Here is a 19,856-nt window from a genome sequence, read left to right as displayed (position 1 = left end):
GAGTTGCTGTTTATGTGTAGAAGTCTTACCCGGAGTACTAGGGTGCTCCATGAAAAACTGACCGACACTGCAGCTAGTATGGGGATAGATATATCAAGATCGAAGCCCTTGCAGAAACCATACCGAGCTGAGTTTTCCGACAAAGATTTAGAAAGTCTGAATGTGTCAGGAAGAAAATTGCAGATTAAAGAATTGCTTGCAGTTTTGCAAAAATGGGGAGACGTGGAAAGGTGGAAAACGAGGTGGGCACATAAGAAAGAGGAGGCCCGCTCCAGACAAGCTACTCCTGAGTTCCCTCTGAGAGAAGTAGACAAGCCCGAAACTTTATGCCCCATGCGCGAAGTACCCGGTGGGAGGTATGTGCACGTTCCGTGGTCCAGACAGGATATTGTGTCCTTTACTAACGATTTCCCAAAATTGCGGGAGAAGCCAGTTGAATGGTACCGGCAAGTGGAAAGGTTTGTAAAGGTACAGAAATGCCTGTGGAAAGACCTGGATGGGTTTTTCGACATTGTGGTCCCAGTCGATCTATGGACCGAGTGTAAAATAGCTATAGCCTGGCCTAGCGAGGAATACCCGAGAGATGAAAAAACTGGGGAACCATCGAAAGAAGTGATGAGAAAATATGAGCAGGTAATTCAGCATCTGAAACTAAAGGTCCCAGCAAAGGAAACTGATTGGACCAGGATAGATAGAACAACGCAGGAAAGAGAAGAGACAGTGCACTCCTATTATGAAAGGCTGTTACAGGTGTTCAAAACATACAGTGGTATAGATAACATCGAGATGAAGGACATGACGCACTTCATTTACAGGTTTGTAAATGGTTTAAGACCTGAGATTTGTCAATGGATAAAAGATAACAAAATCTGTTGGCACTCCAAGAAGGTAGATGAGGTCCTGCGGTACGCCAAGTACTGCGAGGACGAGATGGCAGAAAAGAAAAAGGCTCTAAAGGAAAAAGTGATGTGGGCTCAGGTGAAGCTCGCAGAGCAGCAGGAAAAGCAGTTGAGTAACATGGTCAAAAATGCTAAGAATGAAGGCCCTGGGGGAGGGGGAGGAGGCAAGCCCCGGCCCAAAATGAGCAGGGAGGAGGCTATGAAGAAATTTCCCTGCCATCAGTGCGGCGAAATTGGACATTGGCGTAACGAGTGTCCTTACTTGCCCGAAGATAACTCCAAAACTCCTGATTTAACTCCACAGACGCAGAAAGAGAGACCGAGAAAGACTCAACCACAGGTAAAAACAGTTCAGGTGCCCCGAGCACCAAAGCAAGTATACAGGGGAAAACAGGCAGAGGGAGATGAGATAGAAGTCTGGGAAAGCAATGAGAACAGAAATGCAGCAACTTCGCAGTATCTTTTAAATGATACCTTCCTTTGTGATGACCAGTACTGACGGGGCCTGAGAGGGGAGGACGAGGAGTGCGTACTTGGCGCCTCCTTGCCGGTAGACCAGTCCGGACCATACATTGAAGGAAAGGTTGACGGAAACGATGTCACCTTTCTGTTGGACACTGGCGCTACCCGTTCTACTGTGAGAACAGTGGACGTTCCAAACCTACCCCTCTCGGGAGAAGCCATCCAAGTAGTGGGTGTATCTAATCAATTGATTAGTACTCCTGTTACCAAGCCCATGGAGATCTCAATCGGAAACTTTAAGGAAATGCATAGATTTGTAGTTTGCGACACCAGTCCAGTAAACTTACTGGGACGTGATTTGCTGTGCAAAATGAATTGTACCATCTTTTGCACACCAAAGGGTGTTGAAATTCAGACCCCAGATGAAGACGGCATTTATAAATTAATGTTAGGCCGCCCTGACTCGGAAATTAAACGAATGACCATGCAGGATTTACCCAAAGAACTCCAGGAAGCAGTGAAGCCGGAGGTGTGGGACTTTACTGGGAAAGATGTAGGGTTGATGAAAAATGTGGACCCCATACAGATAGCAATAAAGGACAATGCGGTATACCCCAATACTAAACCCTACAGGATGAATGCAGAAGTGAAAGCTGGTGTTGCTGTGGAAATCAAGAAATTGTTAGAAGGAAACATCATACAGGAGGTGATGAGTAGCCCATGTAACTCTCCGATTATGGGCATTAAGAAACCTAGTGGCAAGTACAGAGTAGTGCAGGATTTGCTAAAAGTTAACAAAATAGTAGTTCCCTGTTGCCCTATTGTCCCGAACCCAGCAGTGATTCTGTATCAGATTCCCTGGGATGCAGAGTGGTTCACAGTGATAGACTTGTGTCATGCATTCTTTTCCATTCCTTTGCATCCAGATAGCAAATTTCTTTTCTCATTTGCCTTCGAAGGTCACGTGTATTGCTGGAACCGGGTCCCTCAAGGGTATACAGAGAGCCCCTCTATCTTTAATCAGATCTTGAAAAAATGTTTGGAAACTTTGGTCTTACCTGGGAACTCAGTCTTAGTGCAATACATAGACGACCTCTTGGTGGCGTCTAAAAGTCATAAGGATTGTGTGATTGACACCATTGCCCTAATGAATCATCTGTGTGAAAAGGGACATAAAGTGTCCCCTGACAAGTTACAGTTTTGTGCAAAATCGGTGAAATATCTGGGGCACCAGATAGAAAAAGGTGTCAGAAAAGTGACATCGGAAAGAGTGAGAATAATTCAAAAGATGCAGTTGCCCCGTACTCAGAAAGAAATTAGAATGTTCCTGGGTGTGATAGGATACTGCAGGCAGTGGATTCTGGGATTTGCAGTCCTAGCCAGGCCCTTGATAAAAATGACTAAGAGAGGAACACCGGAGATTGTAGAATGGGATGATGAAAGCTTAACAGCCTTCACCAAACTACGAGATTGTCTGTGTACTGCTCCTGCACTGGGAATGCCAGACTATTCCAAGGAGTTTGCCCTATTCTGTGACACTCGCGATAATTGCGCATTGTCAGTCCTAACTCAAGAACATGGCACAACGAGAAGGCCTGTGGCATATTTATCTGCCACCTTAGATCCAGTGGCTGCTGGATTACCAGGTTGTCTGAAAGCAGTAGCTGCTACCTGTGCCAGTTTAGAACAGAGTGAGTCAATTGTCATGGGACATCCGGTAACTGTGTATGTTCCGCATGGAGTGGTAATTTTGTTGACCAGAACAAAAACACAGTATCTCACCCCTAGTCGGCTGACTAAATATGAGAGGATTCTTGTGGGTGCTGCAAATGTAAACATTGTTAGGTGCAGTATTCTGAACCCCACCACTTTACTCCCCGACCCAAAGGATATGGAAGGGGGGGTGGATGATGAACACGATTGCATAGACTTAACTGAATTCAACACCAAGCCACGCCCAGACATAAAAGAAACGCCCCTGCCTGAGCATGACAAAGAATTATTTGTAGATGGTTCATGTCTAAGGCATGAACAAGGAGGCCTGAGTGCTGCCTATGCAGTAGTGTCCTTCGAGAAAATTGAGGAAGCAGGTTATCTATATCACATCAAGTCTGCACAAGTAGCCGAATTGATTGCTATGATAAAAGCTTGCCAAATTGGGAAAAACATACGCATAACAGTGTATACTGACAGTCAGTACTGTTATGGAGTTGTGCATGACTTTGGCCAGTTGTGGCTGCAGAGGGAGTTCCTGACTTCATCGGGTACTCCTATTCGAAATGGAAAGGTTATTCAAGACCTTTTAGAGGCAATCCAGTTACCAAAGGAACTGGCAGTGGTAAAATGTGCTGCTCATAAGAAGAGCATGGACAAGGTATCACTAGGGAATGATTATGCTGATCGAGTGGCCCAATGGTGCGCTAGAGATCGGTATATCGTGAATCCAAAACGAGGGGGGCCAGGAACCAGCTGCCAACTTCAGGTGTTTGAGGAAGTGCCTACATGGGATGAGGTGAAAGAGTGGCAGCAGGCGGCACCTTGGCAAGAAAGAGAGAAGTGGAAGGATGATGGGTGTCGACCAAGGCGTGTGGATGGTGTCATTATAGGTCCAACTGGTATGCCTGTGTTACCTAGACACCTACTTAGCGCAATGGCGAGGTTGATACATGAAGGATCACACATTGGTAGGGACGCCATGATTCTAGTGTTCCAACAGACTTGGTACAGTAAGAAGTTCAGGAAAGTAGCAGAGTCCCTCTGCCAGAGGTGCCTGTCATGTCAAAAGATGAACCCAGGAAAAAAGACTGTAGTGGAACTGGGGAAAATTGGGAGGTCCGGGGGTCCCTTTGTAAGGATACAGGTTGATTTCATCACCATGCCCCATTGTGAAGGGAAACGATATGTCCTTGTCATGGTCTGTTTATTTTCCAAGTGGGTGGAAGCTTTCCCCACTCCCAAAAATGACGCAAAGACAGTAGCTAAGTGTTTACTAAAAGAACTGATACCTAGATTCGGGGTGCCAGTCACTATTGAATCAGATCAAGGCTCACATTTTCATAATGACGTCATCGATGAACTCTGTAAGGCCTTTGGAATTGCACAAAAGCTACACTGTGCCTACCGTCCAGAGGCTTCTGGAGTGGTGGAACAAATAAATGGAACTATCAAAAACAGACTAGCAAAACTGTGTGATTCAACTAAATTGAACTGGGTGAAGGCCCTGCCCTTGGTTCTAATGGGACTCAGAAGTATTCCTGATCGCAAAACAGGCCTAAGTCCCCATGAAATAATTATGGGAAGAATAATGAGACAAGCATGGGTGCCAGGAAGCAAACTGTTGAGTATTACTGATGATTTGGTACTTGAATACTGCAAGAGATTGGGTGACCAAGTGCGTTCTATCTCTCGCCAGATCGGAGAAGACGCCATCCTCAATCCAACGACTCCTCTCCACAAACTGGTCCCGGGGGACTGGGTGAAGATAAAGAAGCATACTCGGAAAACTTGCCTGGAGCCAAGGTGGGGAGAAAAACGTCAGGTGATTCTGGTTACTACCACAGCAGTCAAGTGTGCCGGGGTTCCGCGTTGGATACACGCCAGCCACACCCAGAAGGTACCACCAGACGAAGTGCCTGAAGCAGAAGGGCGTCCAGCAGAGGACTCTGCAGGAGCCAGACCAGAAGTAGCTGACAACGTACAGCCCAGTACCAGTCAAGCTGCAGAATCAGCAGACGCTGGCCCAAGAATAGTTGACAACGAACTACCAGGAGCCCAGCCTGCTGAAGGAGTCCAAGGAGCTGAGCCAGAAGTAGCTGAAGACGAGCTGCCAAGCATATGGCCAGAAGAGTGGATTCCATTGATTGACCTCACTGAAGACCCTATTCGAACAAATGAAAGACTTTGGGAAGGTAGAGAGTGGACGAGTCAGGAAAAGCAAGGCATAGGCGAAGAGCCTCAGAATCTTGAGATTCACATCAAAACTGAGGAAGGAGAAGGTCAGACAGGGACAGAGCACGTGATTGATACAGAACAAGTGAATAAGACTGAACAAGTGCCCGATACTGAACAAGTGAAGGATCTTGAACAAGAGAGGAATACAGAACAAGTGATTGATACTCCTCCACTGACACCTGATATCGGGAAGGGACAGACTAGACATAGTGTAATAGTTCAAGCAGAAGAAAATCAAGAGATCGAAGAGCTTGAACAGGATCAGATAGGATTAGGAAAAAGTGTTCAGGAAATAGAATCAGAGACACTTGAAGAGCAAACACACAGTATACCTGAACAAGGCCAGATTAGTACCCAGGCAGAAGAAACAGATACTAGCCCTGGAATTAGTCAGATAGAAGAAGAAGAAACTGAAGCAGAATTGCCACAAGCTAATGAGAATAAGAGGGCAAGAGAAGGAAACGAAGTCCAAGTACCAACCAAGAGACTTAAGAAAAGAAAGCATCTTGAGCCTAAATACATAAAGAAATTGAGATTGAGAATAAAAACAGTAGAAGAAAAACGTGCAGAAGAAAGGAGAAGTGCTCGTATAGCAGAACAACCAGAAGACTCTTCCAAAAGAAGGAGTGATCGAATAAAGAGACAAAACAAAAAGTACAAGTCACCTGAATGGACACTTGTGTTAGAAGAGCTTGAAGATCTCGACATCACTGACGTAAGCGACGGAGAGCCCGTCCCTGAGTACTCTGACGAGGAGGAAGAAGAGCCACCGTGAATTTGCACAAAGTAAGATACTCGTGTAAAGTCACAAAGAGGGGTCGAGAAACTTCTTCTGAGCCATAATGTCTGATTCAACCGTGAGTGGTAGACCTAGTCGCAGCTGTTGCAAAACTTGCTGCAAGGTGTGTGTCTGTAGTGTAGTTGTCCTGATATTACTCTGGATAGGACTAACAATCTTTATACCCTTTGCTGTGAGTAAAGATACTAACATTGTCCCTACTGAAATTGTAAATACTGACAGTGAAGAGCTGACAACACAGAGTGTAGCTAGACATGAGAGAGCACTGAGACAAACAAAACAAGACTTAGAAGCATCAGATGAGGAACTACATTATCATAGAATCAAAAACAGGACACGCTTAAATGTTTTCGCAAACTTGTTAATACACTATGTAGAGACTATGGAAATTGAAGATTGCTATGTCTGCATGAAGCTACCTACTTCTGTAGCTGAAGGCGTGACATACCATCACTTGCCACTGACATACGGAATTTCCTGTAGCATTTTAGCTAGCTTATTTTACAAAAGAGGACCGTTACAGTACTATTACTCTAACAATGACGTGATCTTTTCTGAACTTCCTATACGTGGGAACTTGAATCCTGTACATACCAAAAGTGACGCAATACGATACATGGGAGATTATTTCCTGACTATAGGTAACATTGACATAGCGGACGCACACAGAGATAACTTGACTTGTTCTTTGCATGAGCAGGAAAAGATGTTCCTAAACATGGCAGAGAAAAGGAGAATTAAAATACAAAAGAAGGCTAATGACGAAAGTCAGAAAAAGCCAAAGTGGGCAGAGAACATGGAAGGCACCTCAACTGGTGGGGCGGGTCCTGCTCTGTTGCTGGATTTTGAAAAGAAAGGCAAGCTATGTCTTCACCGCGAGAAGACTAGCTATTATAATAATGTTTTCATTGGTTCCAGTGAATGCGAACATAATTACAAGGTAATTGGAGGTTGGGGTTTCAAAAATGGGTCAGAGCCTGTGTTTCCTGGAATTTATTATATTTGTGGGGACAAGGCTTATTTCAAATTGCCGGATCACTGGTATGGAAGTTGCTATTTTGGCATTGTCTTCCCGAAAATATACCATGTGAATGGAGGCGCTGGAAGCAGTGAAAATACTAATGGCTTAGTGCGTAGTAAAAGAGAAAGTATAGGTGAAATTATGGGTAGTATTTTCAGTGCACTGATACCTGGAGTGGGAGTGGTTCTGAACACTCACAGAATTTGCAAATTGTCTACTATAGTGGATGTATTGTCTACTGAGACAGCTCATGGATTTCTGCTGGTCAATACCGAAATGGTTGCGATCAGATCAATGGTTTTGCAGAATCGACTTGCTCTTGACACCTTATTAGCGAAAGAGGGCGGAGTCTGCCGGATGTTGAAGGTGCAACATTGTTGCACTTATATTCCGGATAAAAGTGTACAGATCAAAAGATATGTGAAAAATATTACTAATTTGGCAAAGGAACTCAGACCACTCGAGGTTGATAGTGCCTGGAAGAGACTGGTAGATGGTCTCTCAAATGTAGGTCATTGGTTTGCTAGTATAGGCAAAGTCTTATTGCTCAAAGTACTGATGCCAATTGGAATTATAGGTCTCATCCTATTTTTCATATTTGTCTGCTGCAAATGCCGCAAACGCACCGGAAAGCATGAAGTGAATGCCAGAGGGGTGAAACGAAGTGTGGATGAGATTGAATTGGAAGAAGTGAATGATCAGATATACAAAAAGGTGAAGACTTGGCCGCCGCTTGTATTTTAGTTACTGCGCATGCGTCAGCCACACTCACGTGTCCTGACGCGTCTGCAGAAGTGGAGGGAAATTTATGCGCATGCGTAATACATAGCTGTGCCCATCATGTGGTACTGCTCGTGCCACTGCTCTTGTGATTGTTTCCATGTAGCTAACATATAGATTGCATAAGTATATTTCTTGATGATAAGTTAGAAGTACAAACTCTGTGATGTGTTTTCATGATGACATTATTATGTATTAATTTGTTTTCGCTTACTTTTCATGTACCGCGGGGAATGGGGGTCTGAGAGAGAGGAGAGCCATATTGGAGGTCCCTTCTGCGCCTGCGCAAACTCTGAGGCACAGTGGACCTTGACTGATGGAACACAGCCAGTTGGCAGTGATGTGCAAGATGTTCCTGAGAAAGTCACCTCTGCCCTGCGAGAACAGCGAATGTGGCTCCTTATATGTTACAATGTAATATTGTGCTACTGTTTGCCGTGTAGCTTCTCATGGGAACCCCAATCTTACTAGGCGGTACCCAAGCATGCAAATACAGGCTTGAAATATTGTATTGTGATTGGTGTGTTACCCAAATCCTACCTTAGGACCAATCCGAATTGAGGGATTCTGACACTTTGCAACATTGGGGGGTGGTACACCGTCCCAAAAGAGTATATCTACCCTGGGTTTACCTAGGGAATTGTCCGACTTGTCTGGTTTAGCTGACCTGTCACTGACCCATCGTACTCAATAGGTGACTGGAGATACAGAGAGCTGCGGAGCACTCTGTCCGAAATTGACCATAGACTGAGGTTCTACTGAACCTTAAAGTGCTGGCGAAGCACTTTGCTGGGAGTTCGTTGACCCAATCGGGGTCTTGATCGATAGCTGCAGAGAGGGTGGAGCGCAGGCGTTGCTTCCAAACTGCGGGTGCGGTCCTGTCCTGAGGGTTTGCTGTCCTGTCCTGAGGGTCCTGTCCTGATTTCCTAATCTGAGGGTATCCTGTCCTGTCCGGGGTGTCCATTCTGCACCTGCTGTCTTTGAGGGGTATCCTTCCTTGAGGGTTTTCCTGTCCTTAAACTGACCCGTGGCCAGGGTTTGGTTACCACACCAGTCTAGGTAAATACTGCTCTAAGTTCTTTAAACTTGCACCTTTCTATATTTCTACCTTTTGCTAAAATAAAGTGACACCTTTGCATATGTTGATTTTCCATGCTTTTACCGCAAACTATTGAACGAAAGTCATCTGCATATTTTCATGATATGTTCCCATGTCTCTCAATCTTTTAGAGATTATATTTTGCATTGCAGTTTGTCATTTTCTGATATGGTCTAGAACCTCCTTACCTAGACTGTTCAAAGGCCCGTTCACTTTAAGTTTAGCGTGTTACTCTTTATAGGCCTTCCTATAGTTACCCATGCATAGTCTGTCCATGCTTGAAGATTTTGAGATTGTGTAGTATTCTTCATTTATATTCAATAGCAATTTTCAATGATTACCCTGTCATTATTTCTCTATAGTTATATCATTTACATTTTACTAGTCATTGAATGTCTCATTCTCGTGTATTTGATGCAAGAAAACAATGAACTTTAGATAAACATTTTAAAACTTCCAGTTGTCCGTGGTCATTTAAACAATATTGAATGTCATTTGAAATTGCATTTTGCTGCCTTTCCTTTTACAGCTAGGCCCCTGATCCATTGAAGTCATAGGTACCCGTGTCGGTGGATGGTAAGTCGGGTACACTGAGTCATAACAATAGGGAACACACACACAATTGGTAGCGGCCCGTGAAGTCGCCTGGTCAATGAATAGTGTGAATTGAAAGTATATGGGCCCTGAAGCCGGAAACGGCGTAATCATTGGCTGGGTGACCTCGCGCGCTCTATCAATAGGATATCAGCCAGAGACCGTGGGGTTAAAGTAGGAAGATGTTGGGGGGTGTCAAAGGATTCAGTGATTCTGGGGAAGAGCCTAGTTGCACATCTTGGGCATCCAAAATACTAAAACCGTTTGAAATACTAACCGTAGGATGGATGGCAGTTAAATGGTCCCCAGAGATCTCTACCGCTGCCTCCGCTGATCCGTCCGAGACACAAAGGTGCAATGGGGGACAGTGTAGCTCTCTGAGGTGTGGTTAACATAGCCAAGGTCGCGAACTGGGGTTGATTCTGGGGATGATCCGTTTGCATCCTGCTGGTATTAGGAGGACCTTCCTTGTTGGGACCCCGAGTTGCGGGTGTAGACAAAACCTTATAGTAAGACTTAAGTGACAGAGTTATTTTTACTTTAGTACTTTCTTGCCTCTGCCTCTCCCTCTTCCTTTAATTCCAACTGAGGTCTCAAGATTAACACTCTTTTTCACTCCACCCTTCTTCTGTGTGGTTGGAACTCTTACCTCAGCAATAGGGGGGGAAACTCAGGTTGACAAAGCGATATCTATATTGGAGCGGGGCTGAACAGCCCTAGTTTGAAGGGTGTATCTACAAACTTTGGGAATGGGGGACCTATTCCTTGCAAGACTTCACCTTTCTCCATACAGTAGGGGGCCCCCCTTGCTCACCAGACTCCCAGGCAACAGCGAGAAACTTCCCCTGATGTTTCCAATACACACTGCGAGGAAGGAAGTCCTCAGATTGCTAGAAATGTCCCTACCTTCCTTCCCAGCAAAAGCCTCAACCTCATTGTTTAAACCAGACTCCTCACGCCCTACCTGGAATGCGTGCTCTCCTGCTCCTGCTGCAGTCCGCACATAGCCCGGCTTTGCAGTCAAGTAACTTCCAGTACTGACTCTGACTCCTGAAGCCCGGATTTGGAAGCATGCAGTTCTGCTGCGCCGCCACTCTCGAGCCGCGCCCTCCCACTGCGAGGCTCGGAGCGCTGGTGTTCCACCACGGAGCTCTGGAGTCATTCGCCGCGCCGTACCAAAAGGAGAGAAATCGTGCCAGATAGGGGGAAAATGAAAGTACCAAGCGAATGCGGGGTGGAAGTAGAGAGAAATTACTTGAAAAATTGTTATGGAGACCCCACTAGAGAGACCTAGACTCACGCCCGAGGAGACTTCAGCCGCGCCCGCTTAGCTTATGGCCGCCATGTTCCTCAAGAGGTGGAACCAAGCATCCTGTGTAGTATTAGCCCAAAGTTGGAAGAGGTATCGTTAAGAACAGATGTGTTAGAGCAGGAGATATCAAAAATCAAAGAGGCACTCAGTACCTCTGCAACGGAAATGGCTACGTTGTCAAGTCAGAATAGGGAAATGAAGGACGATCTAGAGCGCTTGGAGAATCACGCAAGGAGGAATAATTTGAGACTCATCAATGTCCTGAAGCACTTGAAGGCGCCGATATTAGGGGTTTGTGATATTACTATAAAAGAGACAGTATTAAAAAATTCCCCCAATATAGATCTCGCTCAGGAGATACAACGGGTACATCGGGACCCCTTTAAAAGAAACCTAGCGAAACAGAAGCCCAGGAAAATGTGGATAAACTTCCTTACATACACTGTTAAAGAGGCAATTTTATCTACAGCACTTAAGGAAGGAACAATAACATCTGACTCCTTCTCTAACTCTTTTATATTTTCCATCAGGTCAGATGTGTGGCATATCACTGCATCAAAACAGTGGGAGCTGGGCAAAAGAATGGAGGAATTGAATAGACTGGGGGCAAGGGCACAATTGAGGTTTCCAGCATCAACCACATGTATATGCATCATTCGGTTGAGGTGGTTGATGACCTCATCGATAAGATTAAGAAGGGTGCTGGGGTGTAGGGGGGAGGAATGTAGAGGTAAAGGAGGTCCTGAATTAGTGAGACCTGGGAAATGGAATGCAAAGTTTAAAGTTTTTCCTTAACCAGCCCGGGGGACTGAGGCCGAATAGGATTATAGCCTAATAGAAGGGAGTGTCCTCCAGGAGGGTGGAGGGGGCACGCAGGTGGGATCGAGGGTGGTTGGTGAGGCAGAGCACGGCGTGGGGATCAGTGGGAACATTTTTTTTTTAAATCCTCAATCACATATTTATGTTAAGCCGTCTGTCCTGGGTTTCCCGTAACTAATCGGAAAGAACTGCCCCAATGGGTAGTGAGGTAAAATGTATCTCGTGGAATATAAATGGGTTAAGATGCCCTCGTAGACAAAGTCTAGTGATGAAATACCTAAGCAAAGCTCTGCTCAAGTCTGTCTTGTTCAGGAGACTCATTTGAGCCACCTGGAGAGTCATACTATATTTGCTAGGTACCCCGGGGTAAAATATTTTTGTACTGCAGAGCAGACAGTTCACAGTAAAGGGGTGGCCATTCTGATAAAACTAGGGGTGGGCTGCACTATTAAATCAACTAAAAACGATCAAACAGGGAGGTGGATAGTGGCTATATTAGACTTTGGAGTATCAGAGTAAATATGTGCATCTTTCTATGGTCCTAACATCGACGACCCTATGTACATCTGTAAATTACAATCAAAATTGATGGAAGCAGCCTCGCCCATAATTATCGGAGGAGACTTTAATGTCCTTCTTGCCCCTCTAAGAGATAGATCTAATCAGAGTCACTATGAAGGGGCGCCCCGAGTGCATCGAGCCTTGAAAAATACGATCCATGATCTAGAGCTTGAGGATCTATGGAGGGCAAAGATGGGCGACAAACAGGGTTTTACTTTTTATAGCAAGAAACACGGCCACTCTTCTAGAATTGACTAAGGGGGTCATTAGGATGGCGGATTTCCCGCATACTCCGGGCCGGCGGAAGCCACCGCCGGCCCGGAGTATGCGGGAAATCCGCCGAGGAGGCCTGAAAGACCCACCGCCAAATCAGGATGGCTGGTGGGTCTCCCAATCCGTCCGCCGCTTTTCCGCCGTGGTCGGAAGGCGACCACGGCGGAAAAGCAATAACATGGCTGGCGGTGTCTATCAGACACCGCCAGCCATATTAGGATGCAGGGTGAGTCATGCTTTTCCGCGGCGGCTTTTCCGCCGTGGAAAAGCATACGGACAGTCACTTTGGGGGCCCGTTGCGGGCCCCCTGGGTGAAGGTTGCGTGGGGGGTGCACATGGGGGGTACCTATGGTACCCCCCTGCCCTTGCGTGCACGAAGCGGCAGGCACCGCGCGGTGCCTGCCGCTTTGTGCATGCAAATGCACACCTTTTGTTTTTTGCATTGCGGCGGATGCTGCTTCAAGCAGCATCCGCCGCAATGTAAAACATACAGGATGTGACCGCCAGGGTGGCGGTCACATCCTAATTGCTATGGAGGGACCGCCGCTGCCCATGCGGACGGTCCCTCAAACTCAGGGGTGGCGGACGGACGCAAGTCCGTCCGCCATCCTAATGACCCCCTATGTCTTGACCGACAGGCCTAGCATAGACAATATGACATCAATAACTGTTCTGCACAGTCATATATCAGATCATGCCCCCATAGTATTTGCCTTAGCAAGAAAGAGGTACAATCTAAGGCCCTAATGGACATTAAAAAGGTCTATGTTGTTGGATCCAGAGACAGTAAGGGTTCTCAAATCTGCTTCTCTAGACTATTTCTCAGTAAATATCGGATCAACATCTATGGACTATGTCTGGGACGCCTTTAAGGCATACCTAAGGGGTTAGTTACACAGTCGTATTTGCTCGAAGAACAGGGAGGAGTCACAGGAGCTACGGACTTTGGAGGATAAAATCTCTCAACTAGAGGTAGAAAGGATTCGGCTCAATCAGAGGGGCTCTGAAAGGCTGTTACAAGTTCAGAGGGACTTGGAAAATGCTCGCCAGGACTATAGGGGTAGGCTAGTTCAGAAGTGTAAGGCACAATGGCTAACCAAAAATATGCAGAACTTCCAATATGGAGAGAAGGCAGGAGATCTTTTGGCATGGAAAGCTAGAGTTGACTGCAAAAAACAACATTAATGAATTAATAATAAGGAAAGTGGGGAGACGTCAAGCAGATTTGAGGCTATGCAAGCCCACCTTCTTTCACTATTCTCAGAGCTCTATAAAGAGGAGATTGTACCAAATACTGAGACCCTTCGAACGTGGTTGAGGGAGACTCTAACTGAAAGTCGCAACAGACTAGATGCTCCAATTACCGAGAGTGAAATTAGAGCGCAAATAAGTAAATGTAAAAACAATAAAGCAGCAAGTACGGATGCGCTTCTTAGTGAGGTTTATAAACTCCTCTCAGAAGAACTGGTCCGATTATGGGTATTTTATTTAACTCAGTTTACAAATCGGCAGGTCTGGTTCCTAGATCTTGGAAAGAAGCAACTATAGTGCTTATTTTGAAGCCTGGGAAGGACCAGCTAAGGGCGGATTCCTATAGACCAATCTCCCTGCTGAATGCCGACTATAAAATCTTTATGAGTATTCTCGCAGAGAGATTGATTAAGATTGCCCCACAGTAGATTAACGCCGCCCAAAAAGGATTTATACCCAAAAGATATATCCAGGAACCAACACACCAATTAATTGGCAATATAGATCTGGCCACGGTACGATTGGAACTCTTGGCCGTTGTGGCACTTGATGCAGCCAAGGCGTTCAATAGAGTTTGTTGGGTATATGTTTGGGCGGTATTAAGGTCGATGGATTGCTATCAGGGGCCTCTGCAAAAATTATATTAAATGGTTTGTTAACTTCTATTTTCACTATCTTAAGAGGAACAAGACAGGGCTGCCCCATCTCACCCCTGTTGTTTATATATAGAGCCCTTGGCACAAGCAATAAGAGCGGACGATCTGATTACCCCTTTTAGATCCCACCAATATAGCAGCAAGGTTGCTTTATACGTGGATGACTTGCCGTTATATACTGTGGTGGCAATACCAAGGGTTGAGGCTTTGTTAGAGGAATTTGGATCCCTGTCAGGGTATCTAGCCAACACCTCTAAAACAGAGGTGATGTGTTGGAATATTGATAACTGGGAGGGTAGAATGAGCCATGAGTTTAAATATTTGGGCATCACTATAGTCAAAGATTTAGATAAAATCCCTCAGATTATTTTGAACAAGACTATAAAGGAAGTGGACCGACTATTTGCTAGGTGGAAGAATCTTCCCCTAACAATTTTCGGCAGGGTCCACTTAGTAAAAACGGTCATCCTCCCCAAATGAACATACCTGTTTAATGCCCTCCCCCTTAACTTTCCAAGTCCGGATATTAGTAAAATTCAAAGTAAGATTGTGAGTTTTATTTGAGCATATAAGGGTGCTAGACTGACATGGAAAAAGTTGAGACGTAGGCTCATTAAAGGCGGGCTGGTCCTTCCAGACAAAGGTTGGTACTGTGTCGACTTTCAATTTAGAAATATTCAGATGTTACTTGCGAAGCCAGAGAAGACATCTTGGGGCAGACTATTGGTTGAAATGGCAATGCAGGACGGTGGAGGAGACGTTTTTTTGTACAAATTTGGGGCACCTAGGTACTTCAAAAAGGCGTGTCTGAAAGTACTTAGGGCCGCCCTTAGTCTTTGGTATAAGGCCTTGCGATATCAATTAGAAGGGCAGGCATCACTACATGGTCAGAACTTTTATCCTCAGAAGGAGTCCACCCTTGGGAGGTTTTAAGAGCTATGATTGGAAGCAGTCTCTCAAGATTTAAATACCTGCAATTAGTTTCTTGGTTTGCAGCAGAAAAGGGGGACATACATGGAGATTGGAAGACAGAGCAAACTCTGCAAGAGGTACACCTTAAGAGAAAGGAAATCTCAAAATAGTATAAGAAATTCCTGGAGGCTGAGGAGGTGGCATACCCCCCGCAACATCTAGTCTGGAATCAGACCTCTCTAGATTCTGATATGGAAGAACTGTATGCACCCTCTTTGAAGCTTCTTTACAAATATGTTAAGCCGGCCAGCCTTAAAAAGAAACACTTTCTTGTTATCAATAGACTTCATTATACACCTGCAAAGATTGCTAAGTTTGCCCCACTCTCCTCCCCCAAATGTCCAAGATGTGATCTTTTTAAAGCTAATGATATTCACATTTTTTATGAGTGCCCCAAACTTAGTGCTTTTTGGAGGGGAGTCGAGGAAGTCTTTAGTGGTATTTTTGGGGTTAAAATCAAGGTAAATGTCACTCTGGTTTTATTTGGGGATGATAGCACATTAAGTAAGAAGCTGAAGCATTTACACCAAGGTCTGTTGTTATATCATGTTTTAATTGCACAGAGGGAAATGTGCAAGAACTGGAAAGATCTGTTGCCTCCAAAGCTTAAAGATTGGATTAAAGCTGCATTTGCTATGGCCCGTTTGGACCAGGGTGGAGAAAATGAGAATTGTGTGAACATTTGGCAGGCTTTACTATTGTGGGGTAGAGGTCTGAGACTTGTATAGCTCTTCCTGGTCCTATGATTACACCAAGCTACCAACAAAGGGGCAGGTATGGTCTGGACCCAAGCAAATGCAGCAGCCGCGGGCGCAAAGGTCAGAAGGGCGACTTCTTTTAAGAATAGCAGATGCTTATTTTGGTGAGAAGAGGACAAAAAAAAGGAAAGAGGTGGTGGTATTTCCTGCATCTGGCTCATACTGATAGCCAGGGGGTGTTCTACCTCAATATTGTGTCAAAATATTGCCAGGCTTCAATATCTAGGAATAATATATCACATTATTTTTACTTGTTCATTAATATTGTTGTCGTTTAAGTCAAGTTTTTATACATCACTGTATAAAATATAATACATGCCATGTTTATTATCATTTAAATAATGTATTGTATATTTTCTATTTAACTTTGTGTTACATATGTTATATTGTTGATAAATATTTAGGGAGGAGGTTGTAGGATTTGTAGGACTGAGAAGTGTTTTAAAGTATTTTGTTATTTTTGTTTGTCTTTTAAATATGTTTGAAAAGGTTTTTTGTATTTGAGAGGTGATGGTTGTATTTTTATTATTATGTTAATCTATTTGTAAAGTGCAACGTATACCGGAGGGTGTATTGGCGCTGATTCAGTATGCAACGATAAGCAGAAGGGAGGACCTACAGATTGAAAAGCCAGGTTTTCAAAAGTTTCTTGAACTTGGGTAGGATAGGTGCTGACCTTTGATTGATTTTAAGGAGATTCCAAGATGGGTCTACTCTAACGGCAAAGCCGCTACCACCCCATCTAGGTTTTTTAAATCTGATATAATGTATTCTGAGGGAGTCTGCTGATCTTAGGTTTCTTGTAGGAATGTGCCATGAAATTGCTTTATTTAGAAAGGAAGGTCCTGAATCATGGAGGGCCTTGTATGTCAAATTGAGGGTCTTAAACCTGATTCTGTTTTTGACTTTCAACCAATGAAGATCTTTGAGAGCAGACGAGACAGAATGGTGCCTAGGCGAGTCCAGTAGAAGTCTGGCTTCTGAATAATGAAGAATTTGTTCAAGAATCGAGCTTGCAGGCCACTGTTGAGGCCGTTGCAGTAGTCGATCTTGGACAATACCCAGGAGTAAATAACTGATTTCCTAACTGAGATGGGCAAAAAGATAAAAAACTTTTTAAGTATTCTCAAGATATTGTACGAAGATAAGACCACTGCGTTAATTTGATTGCCCAGGAGTAAACGATTAGCAATGGTAACACCTAAGCTCTTGGCTTTACTTGCAGGAGTAGAGAGGGGGCCCATGCCAACTGTCCAGCAAGGAGCAGACCAAAAAGTGGGGTTATTGCCAAATAAGATCACCACTGTCTTTCCAGCATTGAGCTTAAGGTGGTGTTTGTTCATCCAGCCATCAATAAATTTCATGCAGTCGTGGATGCGAAGACAAGTGTGATTGGCACAATTGCGCATCATCTGCATAAAATGTGAGGGAGAACCTGAAGGATTCGACCAAAGGAGCCAGATCGGCAACATATATATTAAAAAGAGTTGAGCTAAGAGAGGATCCCTGCGGCACGCCACAAGGCCAGCGGAAGAAACTTGAAGAGAAGGCATTAATGTTTATTATGTTTTCCCTGTTTGACAAGAGAGATGAGAGTAGTTTCAAGGCAAGATTTTTTTATACCTTTTGATTCCAGACAGTGGGTCAACGTAGGATGATCCACCGTATCAAATGCCGTAGGCAGGTCCAACAGAAATAAGGTGCCTGACCCCTCCTCGTCAAGGATGAATTTAAGCTCATCGGTGGCCATGGCCATGGCAGTCTCTGTACTATGTTCGGATCTAAATCCGAACAGAGTGGGATCCAAACTATTAGAGTCTTTAATGAACTGATTTAGTTGGATGTTCATCACTTTTTCGACTAGTTTCGCAGGGAAGGGAATTCTAGAAAAAGGCCGATAGTAGGCAGGGTCTTAGGGGTCCAAATTAAGTTTTTTTGAAAAGAGGCAACATGGTAGCACACTTCCATTGGGATGGAAAGATGCCTGTTTTAAAATGTTGTTAAACATGTTTGAGAGATGGACTGCAATAAATTCGGGTACCAGCTTATATAAAGGAGGGTGGACAAGTATCGTCAGGAGAACCTGATTTGGTGGTCAAGATGAGATTCTTTATTTGCAACGCAGAGACAGGGGCTAATGAGTCAAGAACAGAGGTGAACAAGTCATTATCTTGACTGGCAGATGCGAAAGATTGCCACTAAGACTGAGTGAGTTCAAAATTAGATTGATTTTTTCCTTGAAGTGCGATGCAATCTCATTGCAAACGGCCTGGCTGACCCAATCTCTTTTATACTCTGGTTGTTTGGTGACTTTATTAATGACTAGATAGAGTTATTTAGCTGAGTTTTTTGCAGATTCGATTTTCGATGAGAAGTAAGCTGCCTTTTCTGTAACCATTAGGGCTAATTGAGAATAAGCTGAGTTGAGCAAGGAGGAATAAGTTTCATCTGCGAGTTCAGGATTGTTCACCACCGGGGGGTTAGAAATGCTCAGTAGCTCCTCGAGTTGATTTTGATCATCTTTTGCCCATGATATGTACTGGGCAGCTGAAGAGCTCTTATTCAGGACTGTGTTAGCAGTAGGTTAATTAATCTTAAAGAAGATGGCTGAGTGGTCGTACCAGACCAAAGGCAGCATGTTAAGACTAGAGATATCATTATTATTTGAGAACAGCGCATCAAGCGTGTGACCCTCACGGTTGGTGGGATTTGTACTAAGACGTTTAAGGTCAAATGTATCCATCATTTTAAATTAATGAGGCCATATCCTTGTCTTCAATTTGTTCTAGGTAAAAGTTAAAATCCCCAAGGACAGTCAAATTGGCATTGAAGCTATCGGTCTCTAGAGAAGCAGTGATGGAGTTTAAAAAGGCGGCTTTAGGACCAGGGGGCAACAAATGAGAGCGCCTCGGAAGGTGTAATTATTAGTGAGCCCAAAATTGAAAAACAGTGCTTCACAGTCCTCAGACTGCATAGTAGTCAATTTGGCCCTGAAATTAAGATTATTAGTGAGCCCAAGATTGAAAAACAGCGCTTCACAGTCCTCAGACTGCATAGTAGTGAAAGTGGCCCTGAATTTAAGATTACTTTAAAAAATATATTTTATTTAAATTGATTCTGTTGTGAATTTGTTATAAACATATTTATGTTTATTTTTTAAAGTTAATATTTAGTTTACCATTTATTTGTTTAAATTGAACTTTTACAATTTTTGTGGGTTATTATGCAATGTGTTTGTTATATATAAGTTTATTAGAAATCCATATTTGTAAGAAAGTATGTAAATTTTGAGTGGGTTTAGTACATTTCACGCCCCACCCATAATCCCACAATGAGGCTACATTTTGAGTGGGAATAGAAGATATAACCAAACTCTCTGGCTTCCAAAGTCCAAAAGCTACCCGAGTGTGGCTACGTCTGGAGTGAGAATAGTGAATCTAACCCTTTCAATGTCCAATACATTCTCCAATGTGGTTAAGTTTGGAGTGGGAATGGTTAAGGTAACAATCCCCCTCCCCAAAGTTCAGCACTTTCCCCTTTGTGGTTAGGTTAGGAGTGTGAATATTAAGCGTAACACTCCCAAAATCCAAGACTTTCCCCATCAAGGTGAAGTTTGGAGTGCAAATAGTAAGTCTAACCCTCCAAAGTC

Source organism: Lissotriton helveticus, chromosome 1_1 (genome assembly GCF_964261635.1).
Source record: "Lissotriton helveticus chromosome 1_1, aLisHel1.1, whole genome shotgun sequence".
NCBI lineage: Eukaryota > Metazoa > Chordata > Amphibia > Caudata > Salamandridae > Lissotriton > Lissotriton helveticus.
Note: the sequence above shows the minus strand (reverse complement) of the source record.